Here is a 13837-nt window from a genome sequence, read left to right as displayed (position 1 = left end):
ACCATCACACCACTGCAGCATCTTCACTTCAACGACTGCTGAGGTCAGCTGTTGGTGTCAGACTCTCAGCGGTCCGTTCGGCACCTCAAAACCTCACGCTCATGTTTAGGATGCAGACTCCGTTACCATGACAACCTCCGTCTTTCCTGTGTTTCTCTCGTTTTATTCTTCTACAAAATCCCTGTTTGGGAAAGCTGTTGTTACGCCCATTGTTTTCATCAGGACAAGTGAGGCGACACGCAGGAAGTTTATTGCCACTAACACCTCAGTGAGGGCTGGTGCTCCGTCTTCAGGGTGGAGATCTACCTCCACCTTTAAACAGTACATTCATCAGTTTTCAATTGAGAGTTAAAAAATGTCAACATGATTAGTTCTTTCAAAGTGACTTTTCTGGAGCGACTGCTTGTAAATTTGCATAGAATAATATCTTTTGTCTTTATTAAATAATGCAGCAAATAACCATCACTTTCAATTCATCTTTAAATGATTTATTGATCAGTTTGTGATAAATTATCATCACAATCTGAAACCTTCCTTTCCCGGCACGTGAGCAAAATGTAGCAGAGTAAATGAACAACACTGTTCGGTTTCTGTAAACAGCTGCTTTGTTTGTTGTTTGCAGTTTTGTGTTTAGTTTGTTTTTTACAGGTTTTTTTGCAGTTTGTTGTTTGTTGGTTGCAGTCTGTTGTCTGCTTATTTTGTTTGTTTGTTTGTTGTTTGCAGTTTTATAAAACTGTCCTCATCACGTCACAGATTAAAGATTTACAGCAGAAAACAGAGACTGCTCCGCTCCTCACTTATTCATCCTAGCAGTGTTTCCAGCAGACGGTTACGTCAGAGACGTGGAGGGTGGCGAGGCAGGACCGACGCTGGATTCATCACCTGTCAGGGATCAGGTGACCACCGGTGTCCTCCGTGATGTCTCATCTATCCAGGCTGCGTTACAGAGCGCTACAGCTGGTGGGAAAAGGGGCGTGGCTCTGTGAGGGCGTGGGACTCGTGTTCAACCTATTGTGTCTACGTGCTGCTAGATTTAGTTCTTTCTTTATAGTTAGTGAGGTTTGCCCTCCTTCTGGGAGTTCAGGCATCAAAGTCCTCCAGACAGCAGCGCCTGGAGGAAACTGAGTGATGGGATCTGATCCGGAAGTCCACGACTACAGTTTTGTGTCGGAGGCTCAGCAGCTTGTAACTCAGATGGATCTCCAGATATAAGAAAGACACACCTTCCACAGCTGACTCCAGTTTCCCAAACATATCAACTTCCCACCTTCAAGAGAGCCGAAGGTCCGAAACCAGAAGACAGACCGTGAATGACAACCATGCAGGTTGGTTGTCTTCTGGTTTTGGTCTGGAGGTCTGCAGCAGCACACAGCCTTCGTTCCAAGGCCAGCAGTTCGCATGCCACGTTATTTTCATGCAATACAAGTATTTGAATACTGTCAGCTCCATGTTGAAGCTTTAACATCACTTTCTAATGTCTCTGTTCATATTCCACAGACGAGCTCCACTACAGCCGTCCACCAAGACACGTGGAAAGCTTCCTGGTCTTTGCAACTAGAGTCCAAAGGTTGTACCAGCGTGGCCGAGTGGAGGAATGGATTCAAGGATTCAAGGACAACATTCAGGGCCTCACAAGGATGAGCAGGTAAGGCTGGTGCTCAGGTCGCTGCTAACCTTCATGTTGTGTCCCGCACCTTGACACGGTCATGGACTCGTCTCCTGTCGAACAGCAACGTTCAACCTGCAAAATCCTCAAAATCTTTTCCCTCATAAGAGTGAAGATAAACCGTTTATCTAACGTGTGTTTCACAGATTGTTTATAAAAGTGTCCGTAGCTTCCAGCCAGCTCCGTAGCTTCTTGGTGTTGTTAGCTAAAGTCACTCCTTCTTATTCGTTTTCTGGAGCGCCCCCCCGCTCCTCCTCCTCTTCCCCCCCTCCTCCCTCCTCCTGTCTCCAATGTCCTCCATGGTCGACCAGCAGAGCCTTTTATACAATTCCTGGCGGTGCAGAGCTTTAATTTCATTCTCTCTCTGTCTGAGAATAAAGGGGGCGCCACACCTGGAGAATACATAATGGATCAGAGAGCGGAGGATATAAATAGCGGGGGGGGGGGCACGACTCCGTCCTCCTCCAGCAGCGAGGCCTGTGGTTTCCATCTGAACCTGGTGTTGTTCTGGGAGAGCAGCGGATGGACGGGTTGTTTTTTTTGTTCTTGGAAGACTTCACTTTGAACCCGGACGCTTCGCAGCTCTGGATGGAGTTCAAGTGTTCGGAGCAGTTGGCGGCTCGTTCTCTATTATTCAATCCGGCCTTGATGAATAAGTGGTCTCGGTGTAACGAGCAGAGGATGTGGACTGGAGTGTTCTTCGAAAGCCGAGATCCTCTCTGATCTCTTAAAGTGCTCGAACGTGAGGACAGAAAAAGGACAAATGAGACACAAAGACATGAATATATTCTCTTATTAATAAAGTCAGACTAAAGCGGGAGAAAAGCGGGAGCTCGTTCATAAGAGCTGTCAGACTGAAGACTGTCTGAGTTTCCTTCCTTCACGTTGTGTTGTGGGAGGTAGATTTGATGAAACGGACCACAATCAGGTGTTCGGGTCGCAGACCTGACGGTCGGCTCCACAGCTGGAACCTTTAAACACAACACATCACGTTCACATGTCCAGTCAAACAAGTGTCTTCAAATTCATTTACACATTTTCCTTCAGTGCACTTTGGAAATATTCCTGATTTTGTGCGTGCATATGCAAATTGTCCAACTTGTCCTTCGGTCTGAGCTCATTTCCTTCCATTACAAGTAATTTGTGTCACTGCAGATTATATTTGTCTGTTATATTTTCTGACTGACGTCCTGCTCGTCTACCTGTAGCAGGAACCTGAGGAGGGAAGTGTTGAGCAACCTCCAGTCTAACAGCTCTGATGTGTTGTCCTCATTAGCCTGTCCTGGGATCAGCACACACATTCACATTTAGATGTGTTTAAACCGTTGCCAACGACTGCCGGTTGGAGCGCGTCCCAGCCACGGAGGAGAAATCCCACGTCCTGCCTGCCAGCAAGCAGAACCGACGGTCGATGCAGAAATCACAAATTCTTCTTTTTCCCTTTAATAAATCTCTGGAGACTAAACAGGGTCCAAGAATTACACTTGGCATGTCCGAGATGGGCTGGAAAGGCTTCAGCCGTAAGCTGTAAACTTCCAGTCAATCTGACAGACCTGCCAGATCATCCTGATCTCAGAGCCCGTCTCCTGATTCTGCGTCCTCTTAAGGAACAGTTAACTCCTGGGTTTTTGTGGCTTTTTATTTGTCGGTGTGTGTGAGAGTTCAAAGCCTTCAACTTTCTGGCACCAACAAAACAGGACAGAACGCCGTAACTGGAGAAAAAAGAAGCTTCTCTGTGAGGCCAAAATCAGAAACAAATGGCTGCTTCTCTGTTCGCCACGGCTGCTGGCTCGCGTCCCGGACTCCTCGGCCTCTGGAGTCGGACATCTGTTCCCTTCAACAACAACAACAGAAGAACCTACATTAGCATAAAGAAAAGACCCAGGACTACTAGGACTACTCAGGTCCTGCCAACATGAAGCACACAGCACTGAAAAGAAAAGCAGTACATCTGCCTCATCTGGTCCGGGAGAGCAGAGAGAGAAAATAACAGCATAAACAGACAGCACTCATTAAACTGTGTTGGAAAGGCTGGAAACCACAGATCAGAAAACACAGAGATACCTGTAGAAAGGGAGAGAGGAAGAAGACATCATGTTGATGATGAGATATGAAGTGGTGGCATATAAATAAACAGAGTGAAAGAGAGGAGAGGACGCAAAGAATTAGTGGATTTCATCATCTACGGTTCATAATATCATTAAAGATGCTGGAAGCAAATTCCATGATTTGCTTCTCAATACATTATATGTGTGAAATGAGTCGTGGAAGATTCTGCAAAGATAGAAAACTTTGTTGCACTGAAATGTGGAGTTAAACTGGTGAACAGTTTCTCACCCGTCTTCAGCTCAGGTGTTTTTAGGCGGAGCAAAAAGCTAACCTATCTACGTCACAACAAGCTATCTACATCACAACAACTTATCTACGTCACAACAACCTATCTACGCCACAACAACCTATCTACATCACAACAACCTATCTACATCACAACAAGCTATCTACATCACAACAACTTATCTACGTCACAACAACCTATCTACGCCACAACAACCTATCTACGTCACAACAAGCTATCTACATCACAACAACTTATCTACGTCACAACAACCTATCTACGCCACAACAACCTATCTACGTCACAACAAGCTATCTACATCACAACAACTTATCTACGTCACAACAACCTATCTACGTCACAACAACCAACTACGTCACAACAACCTATCTACGTCACAACAACCAACTACGTCACAAAAACCTATATACCTCACAACAACCTATCTACGTCACAACAACCTATCTATCTACGTCACAACAACCTATCTACGTCACAACAACCAACTACGTCACAACAACCTATCTACGTCACAACAACCTATCTACCTCACAACAACCTATCTATCTACGTCACAACAACCTATCTACGTCACAACTACCTATCTACGTCACAACAACCTATCTACCTCACAACAACCTATCTATCTACGTCACAACAACCTATCTACCTCACAACAACCTATCTACCTCACAACAACCTATCTATCTACGTCACAACAACCTATCTACGTCACAACAACCTATCTACGTCACAACTACCTATCTACCTCACAACAACCTATCTATCTACGTCACAACAACCTGTCTACGTCACAACAACCTATCTACGTCACAACTACCTATCTACCTCACAACAACCTATCTATCTACGTCACAACAACCTATCTACGTCACAACAACCTATCTACCTCACAACAACCTATCTACCTCACAACAACCTATCTACCTCACAACTACCTATCTACGTCACAACAACCAACTACGTCACAACAACCTATCTACGTCACAACAACCAACTACGTCACAACAACCTATCTACCTCACAACAACCTATCTACCTCACAACAACCTATCTATCTACGTCACAACAACCAACTACGTCACAACAACCTATCTACGTCACAACAACCAACTACGTCACAACAACCTATCTACCTCACAACAACCTATCTACGTCACAACAACCTATCTATCTACGTCACAACAACCTATCTACGTCACAACAACCAACTACGTCACAACAACCTATCTACGTCACAACAACCTATCTACCTCACAACAACCTATCTATCTACGTCACAACAACCTATCTACGTCACAACTACCTATCTACCTCACAACAACCTATCTATCTACGTCACAACAACCTATCTACGTCACAACAACCTATCTACCTCACAACAACCTATCTATCTACGTCACAACAACCTATCTACGTCACAACTACCTATCTACCTCACAACAACCTATCTATCTACGTCACAACAACCTATCTACGTCACAACAACCTATCTACGTCACAACAACCTATCTACCTCACAACAACCTATCTACCTCACAACAACCTATCTATCTACGTCACAACAACCTATCTACGTCACAACTACCTATCTACCTCACAACAACCTATCTATCTACGTCACAACAACCTATCGACCTCACAACAACCTGTCTATCTACCTCACAACAACCTATCTACGTCACAACAACCTATCTATCTACGTCACAACAACCTATCTACCTCACAACAACCTATCTATCTACGTCACAACAACCTATCTACGTCACAACTACCTATCTACCTCACAACAACCTATCTATCTACCTCACAACAACCTATCTACGTCACAACAACCTATCTATCTACGTCACAACAACCTATCTACGTCACAACAACCTATCTACGTCACAACAACCAACTACGTCACAACAACCTATCTACGTCACAACAACCTATCTACCTCACAACAACCTATCTATCTACGTCACAACAACCTATCTACGTCACAACTACCTATCTACCTCACAACAACCTATCTATCTACGTCACAACAACCTATCTACGTCACAACAACCTATCTACCTCACGACAACCTATCTATCTACGTCACAACAACCTATCTACGTCACAACTACATATCTACCTCACAACAACCTATCTATCTACGTCACAACAACCTATCTACCTCACAACAACCTATCTACGTCACAACAACCTATCTACCTCACAACAACCTATCTACCGCACAACAACCTATCTATCTACGTCACAACAACCTATCTACGTCACAACTACCTATCTACCTCACAACAACCTATCTATCTACGTCACAACAACCTATCGACCTCACAACAACCTGTCTACGTCACAACAACCTATCTACGTCACAACTACCTATCTACCTCACAACAACCTATCTATCTACGTCACAACAACCTATCTACGTCACAACAACCTATCTACCTCACAACAACCTATCTACCTCACAACAACCTATCTACCTCACAACTACCTATCTACCTCACAACAACCTATCTATCTACGTCACAACAACCAACTACGTCACAACAACCTATCTATCTACGTCACAACAACCAACTACGTCACAACAACCTGTCTACCTCACAACAACCTATCTACCTCACAACAACCTATCTATCTACGTCACAACAACCAACTACGTCACAACAACCTATCTACGTCACAACAACCAACTACGTCACAACAACCTATCTACCTCACAACAACCTATCTACCTCACAACAACCTATCTATCTACCTCACAACTACCTATCTACCTCACAACAACCTATCTATCTATGTCACAACAACCTATCTACGTCACAACAACCTATCTACGTCACAACTACCTATCTATCTACCTCACAACTACCTATCTACCTCACAACAACCTATCTATCTACGTCACAACTACCTATCTACCTCACAACAACCTATCTATCTACGTCACAACAACCTATCGACCTCACAACAACCTGTCTACGTCACAACAACCTATCTACGTCACAACTACCTATCTACCTCACAACAACCTATCTATCTACGTCACAACAACCTATCTACGTCACAACAACCTATCTACCTCACAACAACCTATCTACCTCACAACAACCTATCTACCTCACAACTACCTATCTACCTCACAACAACCTATCTACCTCACAACTACCTATCTACCTCACAACAACCTATCTATCTACGTCACAACAACCAACTACGTCACAACAACCTATCTACGTCACAACAACCAACTACGTCAAAACAACCTATCTACCTCACAACAACCTATCTACCTCACAACAACCTATCTATCTACGTCACAACAACCAACTACGTCACAACAACCTATCTACGTCACAACAACCAACTACGTCACAACAACCTATCTACCTCACAACAACCTATCGACCTCACAACAACCTATCTATCTACCTCACAACTACCTATCTACCTCACAACAACCTATCTATCTATGTCACAACAACCTATCTACGTCACAACAACCTATCTACGTCACAACTACCTATCTATCTACCTCACAACTACCTATCTACCTCACAACAACCTATCTATCTACCTCACAACTACCTATCTACCTCACAAAAACCTATCTATCTACCTCACAACAACCTATCTATCTACCTCACAACAACCTATCTACATCACAACAACCTATCTACGTCACAACTACCTATCTACCTCACAACAACCTATCTATCTACGTCACAACTACCTATCTACCTCACAACAACCTATCTATCTACGTCACAACAACCTATCTACCTCACAACAACCTATCTACCTCACAACAACCTATCTACCTCACAACTACCTATCTACCTCACAACAACCTATCTATCTACGTCACAACAACCAACTACGTCACAACAACCTATCTACGTCACAACAACCAACTACGTCACAACAACCTATCTACCTCACAACAACCTATCTACCTCACAACAACCTATCTATCTACCTCACAACTACCTATCTACCTCACAACTACCTATCTACCTCACAACAACCTATCTATCTACGTCACAACAACCAACTACGTCACAACAACCTATCTACGTCACAACAACCAACTACGTCACAACAACCTATCTACCTCACAACAACCTATCTACCTCACAACAACCTATCTATCTACCTCACAACTACCTATCTACCTCACAACAACCTATCTATCTACGTCACAACAACCTATCTACGTCACAACAACCTATCTACCTCACAACAACCTATCTACGTCACAACAACCTATCTACCTCACAACAACCTATCTACCGCACAACAACCTATCTATCTACGTCACAACAACCTATCTACGTCACAACTACCTATCTACCTCACAACAACCTATCTATCTACGTCACAACAACCTATCGACCTCACAACAACCTGTCTACGTCACAACAACCTATCTACGTCACAACTACCTATCTACCTCACAACAACCTATCTATCTACGTCACAACAACCTATCTACGTCACAACAACCTATCTACCTCACAACAACCTATCTACCTCACAACAACCTATCTACCTCACAACTACCTATCTACCTCACAACAACCTATCTATCTACGTCACAACAACCAACTACGTCACAACAACCTATCTATCTACGTCACAACAACCAATCTACGTCACAACAACCTGTCTACCTCACAACAACCTATCTACCTCACAACAACCTATCTATCTACGTCACAACAACCAACTACGTCACAACAACCTATCTACGTCACAACAACCAACTACGTCACAACAACCTATCTACCTCACAACAACCTATCTACCTCACAACAACCTATCTATCTACCTCACAACAACCTATCTACCTCACAACAACCTATCTATCTATGTCACAACAACCTATCTACGTCACAACAACCTATCTACGTCACAACTACCTATCTATCTACCTCACAACTACCTATCTACCTCACAACAACCTATCTATCTACGTCACAACTACCTATCTACCTCACAACAACCTATCTATCTACGTCACAACAACCTATCTACGTCACAACAACCTATCTACCTCACAACAACCTATCTACCTCACAACAACCTATCTACCTCACAACTACCTATCTACCTCACAACAACCTATCTATCTACGTCACAACAACCAACTACGTCACAACAACCTATCTACGTCACAACAACCAACTACGTCACAACAACCTATCTACCTCACAACAACCTATCTACCTCACAACAACCTATCTATCTACGTCACAACAACCAACTACGTCACAACAACCTATCTACGTCACAACAACCAACTACGTCACAACAACCTATCTACCTCACAACAACCTATCTACCTCACAACAACCTATCTATCTACCTCACAACTACCTATCTACCTCACAACAACCTATCTATCTATGTCACAACAACCTATCTACGTCACAACAACCTATCTACGTCACAACTACCTATCTATCTACCTCACAACTACCTATCTACCTCACAACAACCTATCTATCTACCTCACAACTACCTATCTACCTCACACCAACCTATCTATCTACCTCACAACAACCTATCTATCTACCTCACAACAACCTATCTACATCACAACAACCTATCTACGTCACAACTACCTATCTACCTCACAACAACCTATCTATCTACGTCACAACTACCTATCTACCTCACAACAACCTATCTATCTACGTCACAACAACCTATCTACGTCACAACAACCTATCTACCTCACAACAACCTATCTACCTCACAACAACCTATCTACCTCACAACTACCTATCTACCTCACAACAACCTATCTATCTACGTCACAACAACCAACTACGTCACAACAACCTATCTACGTCACAACAACCAACTACGTCACAACAACCTATCTACCTCACAACAACCTATCTACCTCACAACAACCTATCTATCTACGTCACAACAACCAACTACGTCACAACAACCTATCTACGTCACAACAACCAACTACGTCACAACAACCTATCTACCTCACAACAACCTATCTACCTCACAACAACCTATCTATCTACCTCACAACTACCTATCTACCTCACAACAACCTATCTATCTATGTCACAACAACCTATCTACGTCACAACAACCTATCTACGTCACAACTACCTATCTATCTACCTCACAACTACCTATCTACCTCACAACAACCTATCTATCTACCTCACAACTACCTATCTACCTCACAACAACCTATCTATCTACCTCACAACAACCTATCTATCTACCTCACAACAACCTATCTACATCACAACAACCTATCTACGTCACAACTACCTATCTACCTCACAACAACCTATCTATCTACGTCACAACTACCTATCTACCTCACAACAACCTATCTATCTACCTCACAACAACCTATCTACATCACAACAACCTATCTACGTCACAACTACCTATCTACCTCACAACAACCTATCTATCTATGTCACAACAACCTATCTACCTCACAACAACCTGTCTACGTCACAACAACCTATCTACGTCACAACAACCTATCTACGTCACAACAACCAACTACGTCACAACAACCTATCTATGTCACAACAACCTATCTACGTCACAACAACCTATCTACCTCACAACAACCTGTCTACGTCACAACAACCTATCTATGTCACAACAACCTATCTACGTCACAACAACCTATCTACCTCACAACAACCTATCTAACTCACAACAACCTATCTACGTCACAACAACCTATCTACGTCACAACAACCTATCTACGTCACAACAACCTATCTACGTCACAACAACCTATCTACGTCACAACAACCTATCTACGTCACAACAACCTATCTACCTCACAACAACCTATCTACATCACAACAACCTATCTACGTCACAACAACCTATCTACGTCACAACAACCTATCTACATCACAACAACCTATCTACGTCACAACAACCTATCTACCTCACAACAACCTATCTACCTCACAACAACCTATCTATCTACGTCACAACAACCTATCTACCTCACAACAACCTATCTACATCACAACAACCTATCTACCTCACAACAACCTATCTATCTACGTCACAACAACCTATCTACGTCACAATAACCTATCTACGTCACAACCTACCTACGTCACAACAACCTATCTACGTCACAACAACCTATCTATCTACGTCACAACAACCTATCTATCTACGCCACAACAACCTATCTACCTCACAACAACCTATCTACCTCACAACAACCTATCTATCTACGTCACAACAACCTATCTACCTCACAACAACCTATCTATCTACGTCACAACAACCTATCTATGTCACAATAACCTATCTACGTCACAACTACCTATCTACCTCACAACAACCTATCTATCTACATCACAACAACCTATCTATCTACGTCACAACAACCTATCTACGTCACAACAACCAACTACGTCACAACAACCTATCTATGTCACAACAACCTATCTACGTCACAACAACCTATCTACCTCACAACAACCTATCTACGTCACAACAACCTATCTACGTCACAACAACCTATCTACGTCACAACAACCTATCTACCTCACAACAACCTATCTACATCACAACAACCTATCTACGTCACAACAACCTATCTACCTCACAACAACCTATCTATCTACCTCACAACAACCTATCTATCTACGTCACAACAACCTATCTACCTCACAACAACCTATCTACATCACAACAACCTATCTACCTCACAACAACCTATCTATCTACGTCACAACAACCTATCTACGTCACAACAACCTGTCTACGTCACAACAACCTATCTACGTCACAATAACCTATCTACGTCACAACCTACCTACGTCACAACAACCTATCTACGTCACAACAACCTATCTATCTACGTCACAACAACCTATCTATCTACGCCACAACAACCTATCTACCTCACAACAACCTATCTACCTCACAACAACCTATCTACATCACAACAACCTATCTACGTCACAACAACCTATCTACCTCACAACAACCTATCTATCTACCTCACAACAACCTATCTATCTACGTCACAACAACCTATCTACCTCACAACAACCTATCTACATCACAACAACCTATCTACCTCACAACAACCTATCTATCTACGTCACAACAACCTATCTACCTCACAACAACCTATCTATCTACGTCACAACAACCTATCTACCTCACAACAACCTATCTACGTCACAACAACCTACCTACGTCACAACAACCTATCTACGTCACAACAACCTATCTATCTACGTCACAACAACCTATCTATCTACGCCACAACAACCTATCTACCTCACAACAACCTATCTACCTCACAACAACCTATCTATCTACGTCACAACAACCTATCTACCTCACAACAACCTATCTATCTACGTCACAACAACCTATCTATGTCACAATAACCTATCTACGTCACAACAACCTATCTACCTCACAACAACCTATCTACGTCACAACAACCTATCTACGTCACAACAACCTATCTACGTCACAACAACCTATCTACCTCACAACAACCTATCTACATCACAACAACCTATCTACGTCACAACAACCTATCTACTTCACAACAACCTATCTACATCACAACAACCTATCTACGTCACAACAACCTATCTACCTCACAACAACCTATCTATCTACCTCACAACAACCTATCTATCTACGTCACAACAACCTATCTACCTCACAACAACCTATCTACATCACAACAACCTATCTACCTCACAACAACCTATCTATCTACGTCACAACAACCTATCTACGTCACAACAACCTGTCTACGTCACAACAACCTATCTACGTCACAATAACCTATCTACGTCACAACCTACCTACGTCACAACAACCTATCTACGTCACAACAACCTATCTATCTACGTCACAACAACCTATCTATCTACGCCACAACAACCTATCTACCTCACAACAACCTATCTACCTCACAACAACCTATCTATCTACGTCACAACAACCTATCTACCTCACAACAACCTATCTATCTACGTCACAACAACCTATCTATGTCACAACAACCTATCTATGTCACAACAACCTATCTACCTCACAACAACATATCTATCTACGTCACAACAACCTATCTATCTACCTCACAACAACTTATCTACCTCACAACAACCTATCTACCTCACAACAACCTATCTATCTACCTCACAACAACCTATCTACCTCACAACAACCTATTTATCTACCTCACAACAACCTATCTATCTATGTCACAATAACCTATCTACGTCACAACTACCTATCTACCTCACAACAACTTATCTATCTACGTCACAACAACCTATCTACGTCACAACAACCAACTACGTCACAACAACCTATCTATGTCACAACAACCTATCTATGTCACAACAACCTATCTACGTCACAACAACCTATCTACCTCACAACAACCTATCTACGTCACAACAACCTATCTACGTCACAACAACCTATCTACCTCACAACAACCTATCTACATCACAACAACCTATCTACGTCACAACAACCTATCTACCTCACAACAACCTATCTACATCACAACAACCTATCTACGTCATAACAACCTATCTACCTCACAACAACCTATCTATCTACCTCACAACAACCTATCTATCTACGTCACAACAACCTATCTACCTCACAACAACCTATCTACCTCACAACAACCTATCTATCTACGTCACAACAACCTATCTACGTCACAACAACCTGTCTACGTCACAACAACCTATCTACGTCACAATAACCTATCTACGTCACAACCTACCTACGTCACA

The 13837-nt window shown here is 42.6% G+C and overlaps 1 long non-coding RNA gene across 1 annotated transcript; it reads left to right on the top strand.

The window, feature by feature from the left end:
* Positions 1 to 571: 571 nt before the first annotated feature.
* LOC138614178 (uncharacterized) lies at positions 572 to 2090 on the top strand. Its single transcript, XR_011310235.1, has 3 exons — positions 572 to 1325; positions 1498 to 1645; positions 2047 to 2090. It is a non-coding gene; the product is annotated as an uncharacterized lncRNA (long non-coding RNA).
* The last annotated feature ends 11747 nt before the right edge of the window (positions 2091 to 13837 follow it).

Source organism: Brachyistius frenatus, unplaced genomic scaffold, assembly GCF_029030835.1.
Source record: "Brachyistius frenatus isolate BFR_SWC_R1_liver_20210118 unplaced genomic scaffold, ASM2903083v1 Contig_464, whole genome shotgun sequence".
Taxonomy (NCBI): domain Eukaryota; kingdom Metazoa; phylum Chordata; class Actinopteri; family Embiotocidae; genus Brachyistius; species Brachyistius frenatus.
This window is presented reverse-complemented; position numbering and strand designations above follow the sequence as displayed.